Source organism: Cydia pomonella, chromosome 19, assembly GCF_033807575.1.
Source record: "Cydia pomonella isolate Wapato2018A chromosome 19, ilCydPomo1, whole genome shotgun sequence".
Classification (NCBI taxonomy): Eukaryota; Metazoa; Arthropoda; class Insecta; order Lepidoptera; family Tortricidae; genus Cydia; species Cydia pomonella.
Window position 1 is genome coordinate 16102927 of NC_084721.1, and position 21775 is coordinate 16124701.

A 21775-nucleotide genomic window follows, 5' to 3' on the forward strand; every position below is an offset into this window, starting at 1 on the left:
AACAAAGTTTGGTTTTGCGAGTCACATTCGAGCTCCCATGTACGTAAGAAATTATCTACTTATTTGCCCGGGTGTTGCCGTTGACGGATACGTCTTGGAGGAAAACATCATCAAGTTTTTTGTCAAAAAAAAGACATTTCTCGGCCGAGATTAGAGTTGTCTTAGCATGGTTGAGGCATTAGGGTTAGCGATTATAAAATTTTCATGTTTGTCAATTCCATGGTTTTATGGAATACATATCTTCTGTAATTTTCAACCAATATTTTTGAAATTGGTCTAAAAAGTAGATCATACAAATATAATTTTCATATTTAAACATGGTAAGGATTGGCCCAGAGTTCAAGGAGTTAGATGGCCCAAATAATGTGTCGCAAGGTCTTTGTACAGGGCGAACTGCTAGTGATACAAACCGTTATGGGCGATTGAACAATCATTTGTACTGTAAGCTGTGGTTCAGATCACAATAATTCTAGCAAACACATACTCATTGAGCTCTTGATGTTTTACCACAGAGTTTATGTGGTCCATTTTGGTCTCCATCATCAGATCAGCTCGATGTCATCAGATAAAGGTACGTATTCTGCTATAGAGAGGAACAGAAATTTATGACCTTCCATTGTTTAACATCTGTTTTGTTATACTGTGAGCATTGCGTGTTAGAGAGTTTGTGTCCAATTTTAACTTCGTATCTTTTAAGTTGCAACCGGCTTTAACTACATCTGCATCTAATAATAAGCCATTTCTATTTAAAATTGTACTTGCATTTTAATTTTAGCATTTTAATTTAAAATCACGAGATTGAGAGAGCTCAATTTTAATAGGGGAAAAAAGTGTGCCCAAAATTTTATACATTTTTGCTTGTATTGAAAACGTAACCAAATGGACTAAGAAAATTGTGAACATTATTTTTAAGAGCTCGTGATTCTGAGTAGAAATAATATGATAATTCGCAATTGTAGAACAAAAGTTGGGGGTAAAATTTTAATAGAATTGCGCAATAGTAAGCCGACTATCATGTCCTAAACAGCGAAGAAAATACGGGCAATAAAGTATCCAGGCGTTTGCTTGACTAGAATTGGCGCTAAAACTAATTGACAAAATTTACCACCATCTGACCTAGTTGGGATTATTCCTTTCTCACATAGTTTTCTTCTACCGAAAAGCGAGTGGTAAATATCAACCGACATACCGTACCGTAATTCCAGTAATCTCATTAGTACGAGACGAAATTCGGAGGCTTGTGTTGTGAGTATTAGATGAAAATACTTATTATTTAGATAATATATAATATCTAAGACTCTACGCTCTAACCTCAGCCTAAGTTTGCGAAATCATTCAAAAATTTTAAACCAATTTTAATCATACGGGATGGAATTTCCAAAATCATTTTCAATGCATTTCTAACTTTGGAGGAAGTATGTTTCATATTTTTAAGCTCCTTTTAGGCTGTGCCTGTGATTTGAATATCAATGTTTAAGTAATAGGAAATGTTTGATATATGATATCTGTAGAAAATAATCTCTGAAACACATAAAAGCACACATAGTCTAAGAAAAAAAATCACCTTTACCGTATTTCTAATTTATTTACGTAAGTACCTCAGTCATATGCCGTTTATAGTTTAGTTCATTTATTGGACATCTTCAAAATGACGATTCATAGAACGGTATTTTACTTATAAAATACTCACACATATTACATAAGTTTAAAAGTTTTCTCCTCTTTATTAATCTCCGGCCCAACAATAAAATGCATCATAATGGATAATTTTTTTCTATCAGCCCTGATTGTACCAATCGTGATTGGTCAGTCACGCGAGCGGGCCATCAGTATAATTATCAATTTCAGTTTATTTATCCGTTTTCTGATCAGTTGTATGTAGGTTATCGGGTATTTCGGTGCAATTTATCAATTTGTTGCGTCAATTGTTTTTTGACGATTATAACCAACATAATCATCAAAATACATCTTTACCTAATTTATTTATTTTAACCCCCAACTTGATAACGTCCAACATATGAGTCCAGCATTTTTTCTAACCAGGAGCGGACTCTAGACATTCAGATTTAACAATTTTCTTGAGACATATTTTAAAATATTTATTTAAGGCCCCCGATGGGTTTGAAACATGTCGCCAATAGTGAAGAATAATGGCGTGAGGCGTATGTGTTTAAATAGTGATCTTATACGACCTTGAAGATCGCTCCCGCTGATTGGTGCTTGCAAAATGAAGTGAAAGTCGTGCGTGAGAAGACTATCATCAAGGTCGTATCAAAACAGGTTCCATAACAAATTATTAATTTAGAATCGGCCTCCTGAATTATTACTATTAATGTTATTATAATTATCATTTGGGGTGGTGCGGGCTTTTGAGTGCCTGTCGACCAAGCAGTGATATATTGTGACGGCCCTTTGAAGTTTCTTACTAATGCCCGTGGAATCCAGGAAGTAAATGTAAAGACGAAATAAAAAATCAATTTATTATTTAAACGCCCATAACACTCGATCCAACCAACCAGATCCTGTTTTCCGAGATATGATATGGAAAAGTAACAATTCGTCACAGGTTATTTAGGGCTGAGGAAGTTCAAACTCACTCACTCCCTTTGTGTCGATAACGATTTAAAGTTTTTCAATATGTATATAGCATTCACGAAGTCAATTGCATCAAACGCTCGAACCGTAAGAGTAAACAACGTCATTCCAGACACTATAGATGCAAATGGAACGAAGGTACTCGCATTCGAGCACCAATACATCGACGTACCTGTCATCGGCAGTCGCAATTTGCGACGGTGCACCTGGCTACATAAAATACCAGATATACCCGGTATTTTAAAACGAGTACTGGTTCACTAGTATTTTTAGACGGTATTCTCCGAAATTTTAAAGCTGGTGTGTGAATAAAAACAATTCTCAATAGATTGAAATGAAGGGTCAGTGAGTTTTTCTATGAAAAATGATAGATACAATTCTAACTCGTATATCGCTTTTCTGAATACTGTTTGTGTAATTTTGGATGGAGCTGGTTACATTGAGTGTGTAGATACGTTTAGTTTTCAAGCTAAAAGCTTTGAGTTATTATTACTTCATATAGAAAAGCCATAAAGAAATTGTTGCAATCGCAATCTGACATCTGTACTGTGACCAAAACGTCTTAAGTGCCGTAAAAATTCATGGCGCTTACGCCTTTAGGTCGGGAGATTCACGCTCTGCTTCCATAGTCTGTTGTCGGCCGAGAACAACTCAAGGCGTAAAATACTGGTTCTATACGAAGTAATAATAGTTCAGTGATACCAAACTGTTTGTTATCATGCAGATAAGTCTGCAAGCGATACTACAACCAGGGATCGGAAACCGGTATTTTTTGTATGGGAACGAAAACGGTATTTTTTCGTTCTTTGTTAATTATTTCATTCCTAATCGGGCAATCTAATAATACGAAGTCGTTATCTAAAAACACAACTGAGTCCTACATTTTGAGTATAAAATAAACCGAAATATATGGTTATTTCGATGTTTTTGCAAAAAACCGGTTCCTATCCCTGCTACAAGCCTCCCTAAGACAGGGCAAGAAGGAATAGAAGGGACGACCCACTTTCAGAGCGTGAGAAATAAAAAGAATTTTATCGTATATTTACTAAACACCTGTATTGAAAATTTTGTTATGTTTAAAGCGTGAAAAGCAACGTCAAACACACTGATGACAGCGTACATTGAAAATTTATATTTAAATAGCATGAAAAAATATAATATCTATAGATTTTATAATTTTTTAATGTTGTGAGTCAAAAATGATATGGTTTGAGGAGTACAATATATGGTTTAATTATGTAATTGCCCGTGTTGCAGGAAACACCCGGTATACAAAGAAAACACCCATGGCTCAATTATCTAAGTAGATATTTAAAGAAGTTATTATTATTATTATTATTAAGCTCTTTATTCCAAACGTTTTACAGTTTCTACCTTCATTAATTTATACTATCTATAGACATTTTTAATAGGTATTTGTTTCGTTAATCCATGCTATGTTCGTTTGGACGCCCAGTTTTGGGCAAAGGCCTCCTCCATATCACGCCATTTGTGTCGGTTTCTAGCTGTTCTTTGCCATGTTTTGCCTGCCAGTTTTATTATGTCGTCTTTCCAGCGCGTCTTCTGCTGGCCACTGCTTCTTGTGCTTTTCTTTCTGGCGTCTCTTGGATACCATTGTATGATGCGTTCACTCCAACGTCCATCGTTTGCTCTAGCAATGTGTCCTGCCCATCTCCATTTGAGTTGACATACTGTATGGACTATATCCGTTATTTTCGTAATTCTTCTTATTTCTGAGCTTCTTATGCGATCTATTAGTTTTATACCCATCATTGACCTTTCAGCTGCTCTCTGGAACGTTCGCAGTTTGTGTATAATCTTTTTTGTTTAAAGAAGTTAAGGGTGTTCTTTGACGCATTCAAAGAACCTTCCCAGACTTCGCGCATACTGTCACGTCTGTCGAATAAAATGCATTTCGCATCGGCACCCCGTTCAAACTATTCTACGTTTAATATTGGCGAACAGGAGTTATTCGATTTTTCTGAGGTGCACGTTATTGGCGAATTCAGCGCATGTTGGGGTGTTCCCGCTTCGGAGACGTGATGAGCGCTTTAGCATATGCTTACTGAACAGTAAGATTTATTTTCGTATCCTTTAAGGTTCTGTTCGGATTCAGACTGAACCAGCATTACTGCCCATTGCATTGCTGCTGCAAATGTCAAAAATCCGGGCAGCATCTTCGATTTTGTCATTTGCGGCAGTAAAGCAGTTGGCAGAAATTTCGGGCTGTAATACTGCTACATTGCTGTAAGAAACGTCAAAAAAGTAATTTTATACATAAATTTGTACTAGATAATTTGACATTTGCGTACAATACAGTCGCAGGAGGACTGCAGCAGTATTGCAGTGCGACATTACTCGGCAGCCACGTTCTCAACATACATGGATACATGTGGAAGTTGACTATAATATGTTTTTTTGCGACTTGAGTTATCTGAGCCGGTTAACTGGCTATTTCTACCCACATTAATTAGAAGTATAAGAATAGTTTAACAGTAATATAAATGAAATGTTATTATGCGTTGTCTGCACGTTAGTATTAAGTATTTATAAAAATATTGTGTTCTCATGTAAGTGAATTTTGTAAATTCTTAATGAGAATAAAGTTCTTAAACCACAATATGTTTAAAGTTTTACATATGTCTCTACCCGGTTACGTAGCCCTCTACACAGATGGTGCTTTTGAGCTATCTCAGAAATTCATCAAAATTGATTGATTGAGATTTAGGTGATTTCACGTAGTGAAAATAGGTAGTACGAGACGTTAAAAGAGATAAATTTGGGGGAAATCTTACACAAACCGACCTAGCCTCAACAACGAGCTCAACGAGGGGGGGGGGGGGGGGGGTTAGGGTCAGCAACGCGTATGTAACTCCTCTGGAGATGCAGGCGTACTCAGGCTACGGAAACTGCTTACCATCAGGCGGGTATGTATGCTTGTTTGCTCTTTTTGACTCAAATAAAGCAAGCTCGTACTATGGGTACTAGGCGACTATATACATATGCTTATGTATAGATAAAACACTCATGACTCAGAAAAATATCTGTGTTCATCACACAAATAAATGCCTAAGGGTTAAATAAATGCATGGATTCAAATCCGAGACCATCGGCTTCAAAGGCAAAGTCACTTACCCACTAGGCTAGACTGGTCAAAAATACTAAATATAGGAGTATTTCACCAGTATCGAAGTCTTCAGCATGTAAAGTAAATTTTATTTAATTTTGACTGAGCATAAAAGAGTAAGTTAAATTTAATTTTAACTGTCAATTTCCTATGCTTTGATCCTGTTTTGGCATCCGGTAAGGAAATTGAGTATCAGTGGACTCCGCTCCGGAGGCGAAACTGACTAGTTACATTAACTCTTAATTGGCTTGGAGCTCGTCCCTCAAAATATAACTTGTAAAACACGAGGCATATAAGGAAAACCGATCAATTTTGACGACCGGTCTGGCCTAGTGGATGAGCCTGTCTGTAAAGTGGATGGTCCCGGGTTCGAATCCCGGTAAGGGCATTTATTTGTGTGATGTACACAGATATTTAATTTTGTTCCTGAGTCATGGGCGTTTTCTCTGTATATGATATGTATTTATCTATATACGTATGTATGTATTTCTTGCCACCGGTTCGCTATCTGAAGGTTGTCTGGAAGAGATCGCTTTATAGCGATAAGTCCGCCTGTTGTTACCTACTAATTTAAGTCCTGTCTTTGTTTGTAATATGAGTTTTTCTTTAGTAGTGCACAATAAAGAATTTTATTATTATTATATTGTCGCCTAGTACCCATAGTACAATCTTTGCTTAGTTTGGGGCGAAGTCGATTTGTGTAAAATTGTCCCGAAACACTAAATTAGCAATCACCTCCTTATCTTCATAAGTGCGACTTTGAACTGCTAATTACAAAAGTGCGATGAACGATTGTGTGACAGACCGGCTCTGCGACGAACGTTTCTTCGAAAGAGTGGAATCGCGGTAAGCTGTTGTTCGACAGAATTGTTTTGCGATGAACGTTTGTTCGAAAATATCAATAATAAAACTTGCGTGAGACACAGATATATTAATTGTATTAAAAACGGGTAATTCACGATTTTAAGCCGGTCATCAGGCGCGGAGTCCGCCAACACAAGCTCCTAACATTGCTCGGTACGGAGTGAAACATGTCGAGCGTTTTTCGATTTTTAATACATGGGTGACCAGTTTTTTATATATTTAATATGTTTGTTCGGAAAGTGGATATCATGATACATGCTTGCACAACACAACTCTAGTGCGACAAATTATATTTCGACTGATCTATTTAGCGATAAAGGCTTAGATAACACTAGCGTGACAAATTATTAATCGATTCAGCAGCAGTTCGACGAATAAACTGTTGTTTATCGTGATCCCGATCTTTTCAACAAAGGTTCGTCGCGAAGCGGTTCTTTCGATCAACAGTTTAATGCAATGACGATGTGTCGCACAATCGTTCAGCGCACATTTCTATTTCTAAGTTCAATATCGCACTCATGAGTAGGATATGGTAACGGACGACGGGTTGTATGATTCATTTTCTCTGACGTGGCATTTAAAATAAATTTATTGAGTCAATAAACATGATATTTAAGGCGATTAATTAAGTATATATTATTTTCATTTCTCATGCTATGTAAGTAGGTCGTTATTGTTCTAAAAAGCGTGCAGAAAATGATACGTTTCTGCTCTAGAGCATTGTACGTTTTAAGTACGCTTTTTTCTTTTTTTTACGATAAGTTATTAAATTGTGGTTTTTAAATGGATTTTTTGTACAATTTCCATTCTGATAATTCACTCCCCATTACATAAATAACGATATTTTTACCTAAATTGTTAATTGAAAGTACCTTTAAGAAATACTACTGAAGTTTATACTTATATCCATGTATTTAATGCACATGTATTTTACTTATTCGTATTCGAAATGAAAGGTAGAGTGTTTAACTCGGTTGAAAGACACCATTCCGTTGGTTAACAATCTACTATTTATTATTGGGTAGGTACCATAAAGTTAAGAAAATACACAGAAAATTCAATATAAATTTACGATTAGATACCAACAGACGATTTTATCACTAAAAGCGATCTCTTCCAGACAACCTTTGGGTAGCCTAAAACTAAGTATGTACTTTCAACTGGTAAGGTATATATTACTCTGGCGCCACATACGCGCTTAATTATCTCAACCTGCTTACAGAAGTTTTCAATCATATTAGGAATTGGAATGGAACTGCAGCACGCCTCTAATCTACTTCTTGGGCTCCTTATTCTAAAATATTCACGCATCAAATGATATCTTCTTCTTCTTTAAGTGCCTTCTCCATCCCGGAGGTTGGCGACCTTATGTCTATATACCATTCTATCTGAAGTCATGCGAATTAGTTTCTCTGTACTGCTACTGCCCACGTCCAACCAGTCTCTTATGTTCCTTGTCCATGATATTCTCCTTCTCCCACGTCCTCGTTTCCCTTCAATCTTCCCTTCAATAATTAGTTTTAATAAGTCATATTTTGAGTTTCTATATATATGTCCGAAATATGTAGCTGTCCTTTCTTTAACCTTTTGAACGCCACGCCTATCGTACGCGGCGCGTAATCGTGAACCATGTCGGTACGCATGAAGATTGATATTGGGCTGTAGCCGCGCGCGTCATATGACGTCTTTGGCGGTCAAAAGGTTAATAGTTGTTACGACTTCCACCTTTTTCTTCATTAATAACATGACTCTTTCGTTACTAATTTTGTCGGTCCATTTTATCTTAAGCATTCTACGATAGATCCATATCAAATGATATAGAAAATGTATTTGAGTGAATCAACTTTTTCTCGTCGCTTGTTGTCATTGTTACATTTACTTGAGTCACTTTTCAAACCATGTTTTTATAATATTAAAATCCAGGAAGGGCGTTATAGTTCGTGTCAACCACGATGACGCGCAGATTTGTCGAATCTAACCTTTAACAACATGACATTACCAATCAAGGCACGCGTCTTCGTGAATGACACGATCCATATTACATTATACTAACAAACTGTCCTAGTGTTATCTCCTGACTGATAAGATTAAATAACAAGAACAGATACTTACACAATTGACTTACCCATGTATTTGTGCTTAATTTTTGTTCTTCAGCTTAATCATCATTAACTTGCCCAAAACCGATTCCCTCTTTATGCATTATATTTTGATGGTTGACTTTAAAATTTAGCGTATTTCAGGATTTAACGAAGAGAGAATGGAAACTAAAAATAAGGTCTGAATTTAATACATACATACAACATACATACAAATCCTCTTTATTGCACAACCTCAGAACAAATGTAACATAGAAACCCATATAATACATGAAGATAGAGGTAAAAAACAGGCGACCTTATCGCTACAGAGCGATCTCTTCCAGACAAGCTTTAGGTAGTGGAGAAATGAAACTATAATCTTACACAAAATTTTAAATACGATTGGAATTGAATTTCGTTCCAGAATACGGTTACTATCAGTGTTACTAATTGAAGGTACGTAACTTACATACGTTCGCAACTCCCCGCAAGTTTATATTACCTACTCGGGAACTTGTGTCAGGATTGATGATGTTTTTAGGGCACGGGGAAGCCTTCGACATTGGTACGTGGGATATATTTATTTTTCGTACATTTTTGTAGGTAGACGGCAATTTTAAATAGGTATAAGAACAAACTTAATAGAAACATAAGGGTTCCTTTTGTACCTTTTTGGTACGGAACCCTATAAACTGGACAAGTACGAGTCGGATTTGCCCAACGAGGGTTCCGTACTTTTTATTATTTGTTTTTATAGCGGCAACAGAAATACTAATCAGCTGTGGAAATTTCAACTGTTAGCTATACAGTTGATACACGGTTTATGAGATACAGCCTGGTGAGAGACGGACAGACAGACAGACGGACGGACAGCGGAGTCTTAATAATAGGGTCCCGTTTTACTCTTTGGGTACGGAACCTTCAAAAAAGGAACTTCACATAAAAGTATGTTATTAGGTATTATTGTTTTCGACATTGAATTCATGAACAGTTCCTTTTCATCAAATGTCGCTTTCTGAAAACTATTTCTTACAAATTTTTATAAATTAAAAATATCAAAAAAACTGCTTAGTATATTTGAAAACTTCCCTCTGTTTCTTAAATATGAAACCACCATTGCTTGCACCATTAAAAAAAAGATGGCGCTCGGACCGTGACCTTAAAAGGCAGAAAAAAGGTAAAAGTTTTGATTTTATAACATAGGTATGAAAAAACACTACTTTAACGGATTTTTAATTCACAAATTAATGCGGAAAACCTTTAAAATAAACTGGCGGAAGATTTACACAGCACGGTGAAACCACCGGTAAAAAGCAAAACCGAGCTCAATTTAAATACTTCATTAGCAAAATAAACACTTTTTAATAGCGTTTTATTAACTTCGCTTAATTGAAGCGTAGTTTCGCTAACGTGTATTAATAATTAATGATATTCAAACTCATTAGCTGATTGGTTATTATTTGCTACTTTTTTCTGGGATACGAATTATTTAAATTTGAATATTATCTACGGAATACAACTGAAAATTAATCTTTATATATATATATATATCTCTTTAATGTCGTCGTATGTTTGAATTGAAATTGAAATAGAAAAAAAAAACAGGTCTGTCGGCCCCTATTTTGTTAGTTTACACTTAAATATTATATTAGCTGAGTACCGTGGATTGGAGTACTTTAATTAATTTCAAAATTAATATGTAATTATCTACCCGAATATGGAATCTAAAAAAAAAATAAAAAAATACAATATCGGTTTTTGATCCTACGTCGATTTCACTAATAATATAATTTTTATTTTTTATGTATCGCTTGAAATAAAATAAAAAAGTTGTGATCAACTTTAACTGAACTTGGGGTTACCTTGATACCCCCCTTTTTTTCGACGGAATTCGATAGTAACCCCTATAGAGAGTAAACCTTCAAAACATTAAAAAAAAAGTCCGTTCACAGGTTTAGGATTTATAAAGATTTTTGTGCACTTTGACAAAGAAGAACAAGGATAGTTTAAGAAAAATCTACTTTATTTCAAAACAGTGTATTTTATTTATGTTTAGAAGCATAATTATTGATCAATAAAAAGTTATCAAACTTTACAACATATGTAATCGAATGATGTTCGGATGTTTGGCGTACCGACAGCCTGGCTTCAACCTCTTTTGTCACAGGTTTAAAACTTTTTCATAGTAGTTCCGATATGCTCGGGAAACTAATCGTTTTTTTTAAATGATCGAGGCATTATTCTAAAACAATAAAACAAAAATCAGTTAACAAACAATTAATTAACTATATAATCTTAAAAAAACTATATTTCGCAGGGTGTCATTGATCAGTTTCACGGAACACTTATGGGATCACTTCGGTCCTGCAAATCCGTAAAATGCGTTTGTTCATCGTGGAATTTGCTTGTAATCATAACATGTAAAAATTCAGTAGAAAAATTAAAGTTTTGCGTTAGCTCCATCTTAAGTTTTCGCAGATGAGAGTTTGTTCGGTCACATCAAGTTACTCCGCATAAAATTTTCAATGTACAGTCTGTATCTAATGTAGAGAGACCAGGTGGTATGGTTATCTCAGGGGTTGGTTGTCACAGTGGCCATAATCAGGGGCGTAACTACCGCCGTATCAATTATACGGGGCCCCCGGGCCACGGGGCCCCCAACGTGCGTTTTTGTGAGAAATCTTTACCCTTCCTAAGGGCCCCCAAACAAAATTTTATACGGGGCCCCGCCAAGGCACGCTACGCCAATGGCCATAATAAATCACTAAAGGAACGAAAAAGTGCATCCAGTCATTCATTACGTACAGACTGCCGTCCTATCCCTAAAACCTATCTAACCCACAAATTATAGTTTTGAGATATGGGCAAAAAACGTTCAAACCAATATCTCTAGAAAATGTGTACATTTATTCGGGATTTCTTTTATGCAAAAATTAAAACTAAATTTATGCTTACTGTTTTTGAAAACCATTTTCTCAAATATTATTTTATTAATTAGAAAATCACAATTTTGTGTTTTAGTATTGCAAATAATTACTAAAATATGTACGATATTACTCCTAAAACACCGTTAAGTATACTTTAGCCGTTCTTTAGAATTGAATAATATATAAAAAATATCTAAATAACGGCCAAAGTCAATTTACGTGTTTATAGTATCGTAATTGTGAATTGTGTAATAAACAAAACATAGCTTAATAACCGCAAAGGTACTGAATAATTTTATAATATTGTATCTGTTAAAATATTACCTAGAAAACATTTATAATACACACGTTATTGGATTGTGACCGTTTATTAGCTATGTAATGACCCTACATATTGAAGTAATTTGTATGCGTTCCTATTCTAAAACCCCGTTAAATGACGAATGCTCACTGTCGTCGTTAAGTCGTGAAAATATTTGCATTTTTTTTAAATAAAATCACGTTGATTAGCATTATAGTACTAAGTTTATAGAGTTACTTATTGTTAAATGAATAAATCACACCTGTATCGTATATGTATTTATTTGCATTCAAAAATAATATTAAAAACGTAAAAAATACTGACAAATCAGTCTTCAGCTTTGTACAATTTTACGCGAAGGAGTAAAAACGAAAATTGTGTCAGTCTCAAATATTTGTTAGATGTAGGCGTAGATTACTAACCATTGTAAGGTAGGTATCAGGTGATCCATGTAAGGCCCAGTACCTAATAAAGACCACTTTTGAAAAAGCGCCCCCCGCGCTTTGATTGCCAGTTCAAAAACCTAGTAAGGCTAAATGACCACACTAAAATCTATTAGTTCTCAGATTCCTACTAGTTTTTTATATGGGATTTGTGACTTCCTGAGTTTTACGATGGTAAAAGGTAACTCAACATGCTACTTACTAGGTTTAGAGGCATCGAAATCTGTAGTAATTATGCCGAATTTGGAGCAGTTGTCTCTGTAATCGGTGAGGACTTACTAGTTGGATACACATAAGATAAAAAACGAATTTACAGAAATGTGTTACCTACTTTAGCATCTGCCTTTAACATCTTTCGCATAAATATAAAGCTAAGTGTCATGCATTACGGAATCACTGCAGTACAATATGCGGAGATGATCAAAGGCTTCAAATTCATAATTTCGTTGAATTTGGGGACCAACTAAAGTTTGGTAGTTTCTTAAGTTACTTGGAGTTGGAACCATCAAAAAGGTGAATTAATGACTTCTTTGGTCTCGACTCCCTTAATCTGGACTTCTTTTCTTCTGAAAATTTTTCTCGGTAAGTAGGATATCCTAAACTTTCCTTCTAATGCATCAACCTAACTTTTTTCAAATACCTCAACTTCTGACTATCCTTCTTCCTCCCTTGATCAATTCACTGATAGTGCCCTTAGAGAGGACGTAATGTTCATCTCGTCTAATGCCGTTGGAGTCGACAATCTGAGCCAAAACTCTAATTGACCTTATTGATCATATCATCATATGTATTTCTTCTTATATTTTCCCGTCGCTTTAATAAGATACCGCTATTACTTATTCCTTTGCTAAAAAGTCCAATTCCTCCTTCTTCTTAGACTACCGCTCTATTTATTTCCATTTCTTCCTTTCCTCTCTAAAGTTCTTGAGTGTCTTTTGTACATCAACAGGTTACTGTTTTGAATAGACATGCGCTCACAAATCCATATAAACCAAACCCGATTACCCCACATGGCACAGCACTTCACCGCTCTTGTAAAAATTACTGCGTATATACGTGCAAATATGGTATATCAGGGTGTTATCGTTCTTGGATTTCGGTAATGCTTTCAACACGAGTGACTTCGACATCTTACTAGGCATATTGCGTTCTCTTAATGTATCTCCTGTGATAGATATCTAGTTCCATAGTTATTAAGTCCCTACTTACTAGTTGACGCCCTCGTCAACAGCATATAAAGGTGGATTCCTCTTGATCTTCATTTTTCTTGCACAGAACGGCGCAGCGTGTTGTCTTCTGTTTTATTTCATAACTGTATAAACTCTAACAAATTATATTTTCTTCTTCTATCACTTTAAACATACCGTCAAGGCTCTTTTACTCATCTAACATAGACTATCTGCACCATGAACACGAACACTAATTTAGAAAGCATTTTGATTTGGACTTACACGTTACGGTCTCAAGGTAAATCCACTGAAATTCAAGTTATAGTGATAGGTACATAAATCAAAGCGTTCTGCCAGGGTTGATTTTAATACTCTACTGGCCATTGTTTTTAACTGTACCTATTTAGATTCCCTTCTCTCTAGGTCTGCTAAATCTAAGCCTGTATTCTGAAAATCGTATAACGCATAAAAGAAATAACAATTATAAATTATTCCTTATTTCATTACTTATTTATGTAGTCTAAAAGATGTGTAGGAAAATACAAATTCTAAGATAGTTAAAATCTAATCTTAGTGTGCCTAAATCTTTAATATAAAGAGATATTTAACACTTACATTCGCATACCGGACATTTTTGACATAAACATGCATCCATTACTCACCAACGAAAACAGACAACTTACTGCGCGCGCCGCATTGAAAAACTGCGTCTGTCCTACGTAATAAAATTTAAGGGAATATGTTTTATACTTAGCGGGGTTTTAGCGTAGCATTGTTAGTTGGCCATGTTTAACTGTTGTATTATTATTCCTTTTCTCAAACATAATTACCCGTTAAGAAAACTAAATAGGTTTTAGTGGTGTATTTGTAATATGGATCGCAATAAAAGTCTTTTAAACACACAGTTAAAGAACGTTAGCCATGTTTAAGCGTAGTAACTGTTTTTTTGTATAGTATTTATTATAAAAAAGTGTACGTGATAAAACATAATAATAGGGTTAAATGGCTTTAATGGAAATTTATAAAGTTTTTCCAAGTAAATGTGTTTTAGCTTTGTATGTTGTAAAAGATTAATTAAAATAAACAACTGGCTAAGCGCTTTTATATTACTTATAGAAGAATAATGTGGGTTTGCGATTTTATAGTATCGAGAAGTATCAAATTATAATGCAGTTAGCGTGTTAGGTCGAGTCTGTATCTCCGTAACTACAAATGATAAAAATATGATTCCAAGACCAGTCGATAGAGAATTTTTTCCTGTCTTAGAATATTCATCCAAACGAAAACTGGTAATATGCAGCTTTGATAGGTTTTAGTGATAGGACGGCAGCAGACAGAAGCAGGCCTCTTGCAATCTTTTGAGACCGGTAGATTAACGTTTTCGTTCGCTATGACAACCAACCTCTGAGACAACCATACCCGGTCTCTCTTACCTACCTCTTCTCACATACATTACAAGACCGAGTGAGGAATGTCGAGATCCGACGTCACACCAAGGTGCAAGACGTCGGACACGTCATTACCAAATTAAAATGGAGCTGGGCGGGACATGTTGCCAGGCAGAGTGATGGCAGGTGGGCCAAAATGCTTTCGGAATGGCGACCGCTTTCATACGAAAGGAGTGCCTGGCGTCCGTTGGCTCGTTGGGTGGACGACATTCGGAAGATTGCGGGTCACTTCTGGATGAGATTGCCTCGGGACCGGGATAAGTGGCGTACTAGAAGCTAGGCTATGCTCAGCAGTGGGCGATAAAAGGCTGATATGATGATGATGATGATGATGAAACTTACACAGTTCATGTGTTAGTTTTAGTACGTATACGTAATGTAACAAGATACGTTCAAACACCTGCAACGCTACTCATCGCGTAGATGTATTATAAAATATACAGAAAACGCTCGTACGGATAACTCAAGTTGGCAAGAAACGAACGGATGCACTGATAAGTGCCGTCGTCTGTGTGGGCAGCTACATCTATAAATATAAACAGAAGCACATAGAGTGAGGACAAACTGGAGCGTTGCATTCCATTTGCGACGCGTCGTCGCAACGCATCAATGTCTTAAAAATATACGTAAAACGACGCAGGATTGACGCTACGACGACGCTTGCGACGAAACAACGCGATGCAACACAACGCACCGGTGTGGCCTCACTCATATTAATATGAAACATTTCCGTTACCTACTATTATATCTGAATGACATAGTTATTATCGAATGACGGCGAATTATTATTATTAATTTGTAATGGATATGACCTGTCATGCCATTGGGTGTTAAAAAAACTGAACGTAGTTACCTATAATTTGGTCTTAAGTTAATTGATTCCAATGTGTTACGACAATTCAGCAATTTTTGAAATACACTCCTTTACAGCTAAAAATGGGGAAATTTTAAAAACTTCTAAGCGAATGAAATGACAGGCGGAGGCTAATTATAAATTATTGTGATGAAACTTGAGTGTATAAAATATAATTCAAAATGAATCAACTAAAATGACTTATTTTTCATTTACTTGGTAGATGGTAGAAGTCATCCTCTTCAATGAAATCTAATCTCGTAAGACCCAGGGCAATTTATATGTTTTTGAATTTAGAAGTATTTTTATTTCTACGAGTTCAAAACTCGAATTAGTACTTGTACAAGTACGCGGGGACTTAAGTACGATTCCCACCGAACGGGCGCAGTCGGTGCGCGTTTCACATTTGTACGGCCGCAAGCCGGTCGGCTCCTCGGAGACGCGGACGGCTCCGGTCGGACTCCATCGCTTCTGCCATACATACCTAATGTAAATAGGGACATAGAAAATGTGCCCCGAAGCGGCCCGACTCCAGCCGGTCGGTGGTAATTGTACATTACGAAGGTAAATGGCATAGATTAAAAATAAATAAAATAGTTATAACAATAAGTAGATTGTTACAGTAGTAAATTATACTTAACGCATGTTAAGTGCAAACGTAACGCATGACTGTATGTTCTAATTGTACTACGTGTGCTTTGCCTATGTGTTTCCCAACAGCTTATAAAAAAAAATGAAAAACCTATAATCAAAGGCAACTAATTGACTCCTCCAAAATTCTAGCTCTCATCTATCAACCGCTTGAATTTCAATTTAAAAACCGTCCCGCAAACCAGACACTCCGGACATAATTGGCCGCGCCTCATCAAGTCCGATAATGGAAGCATCATCAACCAATCAATGACGTTCAATAAAAATGATTAATACCATCCTTTACACTGTTAACGGACAATTTGTAAGCTTTATTACAATAACATAAGGTTCATCGATGGCCAGTTAAAACTCGACGACAACGAGGGACCGCCTTTCCATACAAACGTATAGTTCGTTCGCGTTAAGGATGCAGTAAAACCATTATTGTCCGCCGGCCTAGCCACGCCCGTAACCAATCAAGGGTCATTCCTTAACAATCTCATTCCCCTGGCAATACCTATTCGCAAATTTCCAAGAGATTCAACTTAACAGTTTTGGTTGTAGGTGGAACTTGGTACGGGTTACATAGTCACCAAAATTGAGATTCTAGTAACGCGGCATCAGAACCAGAAATTTCATGCAAAATAAATGTATTTGTGTAGTTTTAAGTTCTCATCTAAATGAATTGTCAAATTCTTAGTGAGAATAAAGAATCTTAAACCTATAATAAAGCGGAATCTCCGGGGAATTTGCGAATAGGTACGGCCAGGGGAATGAAATTTTTCAGTAGAAAGTGAAGTTCACAATGACCAGTTGGAGGCATACTTGTCTTTCTAATTAGGAATGATAATTTTACTGCATTCTTCACGCGAACGAACATAACCCCGTTTTTCTCTCTGGGTATTAACGTCGTACAAAATACTTTTACACAATTTGGTGTATATTAATTGTACCTACCTTCGCCCACACTAGTAACTGTCCATCGGTGGACCTTATTACATAAGGCATAAGGTCTACCAATGGACAGTTTAATGTGTTGCTGTTTGTAGCTACCTAATGCCGCTTCGTATGAAATATGTAGAAGAAAATGGGGACTACGTTTGTATGGAGAAGCGGTAGTCCCTTTTCCTCTTAATTGATGTTAGTACACTGCACGTCCACTCATGTGATAGATGCTTCCAGAGACAAGCATTGTTTTTTTCAACATCAATCATGGACAGGATTAAAAAGTTAGAGAAAGTTGTGCAACTTTGTTTTGGTGGACGTTTTAGTGGAAATCTGTCTTCGAGTTTCGGTTAATAATTAGATTGAGAAGATGCATTGGCTTCGCAAAAAACTACTAGATTTCAGACAAAATAATAGCGTCAAAATAAAATGTCTGTTCGAATCAGTCGTGAGTAATTTTTTTTATGATATAGGAGGTAAAAAAACACAGAGCTTCGCTCCAAAATCCGTGTCGTCGATGTTGGGATGAAGACCGCCAGGCTTAAGTGGGACTGGGCTGGACATGTCTGCCGGATGAATGATGACAGATGGGCTAAAATAGCTACTAGCGGCATCCCCGGTGTAGTCGTGGCAGAGGCAGACCGAGAAAGAGATGGCGGGACGACTTGGATGCGTTTCAGCGGGACTGGCGGGACCTTGCTCAGCACAGGGAGGATTGGAAAGCTAGAGGGGAGGCCTTTGCCCAGCAGTGGGACACACAAATTGGCTAATAAAAAAAAATAGGAGGTAAACGAACAGACGAATTGGCCTCAATCGATTCTGATTGTAAGCAATGACCGTCGCCCATGGACACCCACAACACCAGAGGAGTTGTAAGTTCGTTGCCACAATTTAGCTGTGTGTGGCAGGAAGTTTGTGGAAAAACGCATAGTTGAGGACTGCCAAGCTTCTAAATGGTGAAAATTAAAATGTTGCCGCGTAGAGCGATGGCCGAAGCAGCCAAAGCAGCAAGGATTAATTCTAGCTATTCCTCGGAGCACTCTCCGTCATACATAGAGCACTTCTCGTTATATTAAGGATATAATCTATGGATATCTGAAAATCTGCGAGGCTACATCTCTACGCAGCGCAAAGGAGTCAAAACGATCTGCAATATGCTGGGAGCCGACTATATAAGCAACAGCTTCTTTAATACAGGTTAATAGATACTGAATACTCGTTTATATTACAAGGTTTTAATCCGGAGGCTTTAGAAAACCTTTATTTCAGCTATATAGCAGACACGTGAAATACATGAATATAGCTTTAATGTGTACTAGGAAGGCAGAAACCCGAGTTTAGGCGTACCTCTAACGACGTGGTAATCTGACTCTTTAGCCCTCAAAGCGTTGGCAACAGTATCGGTTTCGGCGGTTATTTCGTAGTGCCAGCACGTTTTGAACATACCTGTAACAAAGCAGAATATACATTACATCTGAAGACTAGATTGAAACAAATATCTGAATAATATCTATCATCTACGATATCAAAAAGAATAGCCGGCTGTCAAGTTCTGTGGAGAATACCTATCCTTTTTTTTGTTAAAGTTAACCCTAAATGGCTCAGCAATTAAAGTCCGTAGCTGTAGTTTCATTGGAAATCCTTTAAGCTTTAGAATCAGCTACGGTTACTAATTGGCTAAGAATATATTCAGTTAAATTTTCGCATAATACCTACACAATCACTTAAAATGAAAATATCATAAATTCACATGTGTGTGGATCTCGCTTTAGAAAATATTTAATTATATTCGTGGAATCTAATGTAGGCTTCGCTGTATGTTACTAATTCAAGCGAAGCCTTGTACTTAACGAGATATTATAATTTGAGACATGTAATATATTATTAGCTGGCGGTTCTAAATAAGAACGTTATTGGATTGTAATACTTTGAAGACTCATTATACCTAAGTACAAAACAATAAGAACACGAAAAGATAATTAGATTGAGATTCTTACGTCTACTTAGAAGTTTTCGATTTAACGATAGAAATATCGTGGTGAATAAAAATAAAAGAGCTAAACCATGAAAATATAACTTAGATACGCCATGGACCTGTAAAATTTGTTTATAACTTGTGCCTTTGAATCTGGACAGGTACAACTTTCCAGATTATGCCAGATGCTGAATAGAAAATATTGATGCCAAAGCGAGTGAAAATATGCCAGTTCTGGCATATTTTATGCCAAGTTAGCAACACTGCTGCTGCTCCTGTGATCCCCCCGCGCGTCTCATGTCGTCACCCCCGCGCGGCCTGAGCTGCTAAAGTATGAAAACACTTTGAGTTTTACCACCTGTAAAGCGTCCTAAAGTTAACGCCCTTCCAAAAGTACTTAATAAAGGTTTTTGACGGGTAATTATTTTATGTTCACGTTTTCTAGGGTGTTAATAATTGATCTATAGAAAAAAAAATCGGAAAAAACCACTTCACAAAATTGCGAATATCTCAGAAAATATAATCAATTCAATCATCAGAAAGTTGTACCTTTTACTAAACACAGTCACAATTGACTCGTATGATCCACCTTAACTTGCCTATCACATCAACAATGCTCCCACCAATCGGGCACTCTCACTCCTAAACGAACTATCAATCCAAAGACCTGATATTGATGTCTTTTATGACTCACCAGGATCCTTCTCCACAGCTTTATATATGTTTTTGAGTGATTGTACCTAGTTTGTAATGTTTAAGTATTTGTGGATATTGTAAATAATTCTAATAATCAATATTATTATTTAACATGTAAGCGCTTTGGTGCCTGAACTGTAAGCTGGTGTGTTGCATGAATAAACAATAAACAATCACAATTCAATATCCGTTTCCCAAGGACTCAAAGTGTAATCACACGCAAATCCCACGAATAGGATTACTTCGATTGCCTTTGAAATCCAAGCCTATGGAAACAGATGTGTGATATCACGTATACGAATCGTAATTACCATGGTAATTAGATAGTCTGCCAGTAAATTAACGCAGGCGGCTCGGAGCGGACGTATGCAGGAATATCGACCGGTAAATAATTCAGTACCCGTATTAACACCTGAGCCTGACGTAGTATACACACAGTTGCTAAGGATTTTAAATTTATCAGTTCATATATGAAGATCTCGAGTCAGTTTTACTATACTTATCAAACTCACTATAAGAGTTGAGTCGTATGCACTTTATATTCACTATATGTGAGTAATAAATATCTAGACTAGCAAGGTATTTTATGAATTTAATGTGACTAGATTCTAAAAATGACTCGAATAATGAAAATACATAACCACAAAATCACAAAAATTTAACTAACCAATATATATGTTTTGTATTATCTGCCTAAGTATGTTTGTTTCTTTTGGTGCCGTGACCAGGATATTTGCATATCGAAACCAAACGATAATAGTAAATAGAAAAAAAAAATCATTTAACTTAGGTTTAGGTTTAAGTAGAAGAATTCAGTCGTACATAACCCTAAAACCGGATCAATACCCATATGACGTAACGTAATCTGATGAGATCTGACGTATGGTGAATTGCATGACACTAACCTTTTATGATTGAGATGATTTTGCAAAATATATGTAATCATAATTTTAACAAAGTGTTCGCTTTGTCTACCTATATTTTTAGTTACTTCTTACTTCATACTGCCTCACAGTTATGAATAATCTATCTAACGTAAGCCACCCAAAATTTTTAGATTTCTGATGATTCTGAAGCTGACAATATATCAAAAGAGCATGCATACCAGTCTGATCTGTTGTGTCATAGATTCTACTTCGTTACCGCACCTCGGCGCTTTTGACGGGAATCGAAATAGTATCTGACGCATCAGAATAGAGACTGTCACACTAGAACGCGACAGATGCGCGTGAAAAACTTACTCTAACCCTAGTACCTAAATGTATGAAATCGATACATTGGCATCACGACACAATACGTCAGACACGTGATAGGAAGAGGGCGTAAACTAATTCGATAATGCGGCGCTTAGGTAAGGTCACGTGTCACGTTCGTTCCCGCTGTTGGAGCATATGTAATGCCAATTTTCGATAGGTCGACTAAGTTGTAATGAATTGAAATAAATGTCATATACTAAGAAAAAGTGACCAAGGCCTTCAGTGCACCAGGCTGACATAGAACCAGCGTCCTCTGCTATCGCGGCAGGTGCTTGAGCTACTCGACGGCGGCATAGGTCGAATTTTTCAAAGTATTTGCATTTTTTACTGAAGGCTTACAGCGCCCCCTACTGGAGGCCTTGGTCAATTTTTCTTTGTATAATAATCAATAAATCAAATTACATTAATTTCAGTTTATAATTTTGCGTTTGCGCTGTCACTATCTATGTAACGCGACTGTTT

General features: G+C 36.5%; 1 protein-coding gene across 3 annotated transcripts in view; it reads right to left on the reverse strand.

Moving 5' to 3' along the window:
- The window catches only part of LOC133528297 (neural cell adhesion molecule 2-like), a 525889-nt gene that overhangs the window by 421787 nt on the left and 82327 nt on the right, over positions 1-21775 (reverse strand). For 2 of the 3 annotated variants that reach the window (XM_061865628.1, XM_061865630.1), the window contains exon 2: positions 18734-18832. The exons of the other annotated variant lie outside the window; for it this stretch is intronic. The gene's annotated coding sequence lies outside the window, so the exon portion shown is untranslated. The remainder of the gene's footprint in view (positions 1-18733; positions 18833-21775) is intronic. 3 annotated transcript variants of the gene reach the window in all.